This window comes from Otolemur garnettii, unplaced genomic scaffold, assembly GCF_000181295.1.
Source record: "Otolemur garnettii isolate 467f Iridium unplaced genomic scaffold, OtoGar3 scaffold00031, whole genome shotgun sequence".
NCBI classification, from domain to species: Eukaryota; Metazoa; Chordata; class Mammalia; order Primates; family Galagidae; genus Otolemur; species Otolemur garnettii.
In genome coordinates this window covers 22,111-23,607 of record NW_003852426.1, presented here as the reverse complement: position 1 = coordinate 23,607, position 1,497 = coordinate 22,111, and positions in this window count along the sequence as shown.

Sequence of the window (1,497 nt, the reverse complement as noted above, 5' to 3'; positions counted from 1 at the left end):
TCTCACTCCTCTCCTTCTACCCCCAATTTTGGAGGTGCTAAAGGCAATCTGGTGAGTCTGGGAGGAGCATAGAAGCCATACTTCTACCAATTCCCACCATAGACATAAAGAAAACTTTATGGGGGTAGAATGGGCATACAATAAACTGTATCTATTTAAAAGATACAATCCAGTGAGTTTTGACAAACACATATATATTTTGTGAAATCACAGTCACAATCAATATACAGAATATTTTTATTACTCCCAAAAGATATTTTTGTCCCCTGTAAGGGGCTTTAACCACAGGGAACCACTGGTCTTTTATCTGTCACTACAGTTTGCATTTTATACAACTCTATATTATGGACAGTACGTGCTCTTCTGTAAACATTTAGTATCATGCTGTCAAGATTCATCCACATTGTTGAAGGAAGCAGTATTCCATTCTATGGGTATACCACCTTTATAAAATCCATTCTCCTGTTAGAGAACATATAGATTCTTTCCAGTTCTTGGCCATTATGAATAATTGTTTTTGATTGACTTAGGAAGTAAGCTTAGCCAACAAATGAGAAGGTGGTAGAGGGATTGTACTGCTCAAAGAAGCTTTTCTTACATAAGAAAGGTAATAGAATGCTCTGTGAAGTTGCAGGGTGAAGAAGTGATAACCTCAGAATTCGGAGAAGAATCTGCTTCCCTGAATTATTTGTTTGGGAGATGGAGATATCTTCAAAGGTAGAAACTTTGATTATTATTATTTTAATTGAAGTGTGGAGCATACATTGAAGCAAAACTTCCATTATCACGCCCTGTCACGCCATCTCTCCTTGTTCCTCGCAGATGCTTCTTTCCCTGTTAGAATCTGTGGACAATGTCATAAAGTTTCGCCCACTATGTGGCCATTCTGTCCTCCCTTCAGCTCCAGCCCTTGGAAACCAACCACTCCCACTTTCTCACCTCTGGCTCTGTCCTTCGCTTTCCTTAAGTATCCTATCCCATTCACTCTTCTTTATCCCCAGCCTCCTCTCTTTTTCTGCCCTTTCTCATTTGTCTTGCCTCCTCCCTTGCTCTTTCAAAGGGCTCTCTTGTTGTATCTAAAGTTCAGCCAGTTCCCCAGAGCTTCCCGTTTTATTTCACCCCTCAGCACACTTTTGCTGAAGCGAGCTCCTCCAGTTCTGCGGAAGCCACTAGTGCCTCCGAAAGAGAAGATCACAAAGGTCGGACCTCCTGCGAATCCTAGAGGGGAGGTGAGACGGGGGTTGGAGGAGGGAGAGGTGGGGTTTCCGGCGGTACGTAAGCGTCTCCATGGCAGCGGCGACGCGTTCACGACTGGCGTGCGTCAGGGCCCCTGGCTTTTGAACCCCTCAGGCTGCTGGTGTCCTCTTAGGGTAGTAGGTTTAGGCTTGCAGAATTAAGAATTACCGTGGCGTTTCGTTAACTCAAGGATATCTCAAGAGCTCACATCTTAGCTACTGATAAAAGCGTGCTGCAACAGGCTCATTTTCCGGGTGAGAA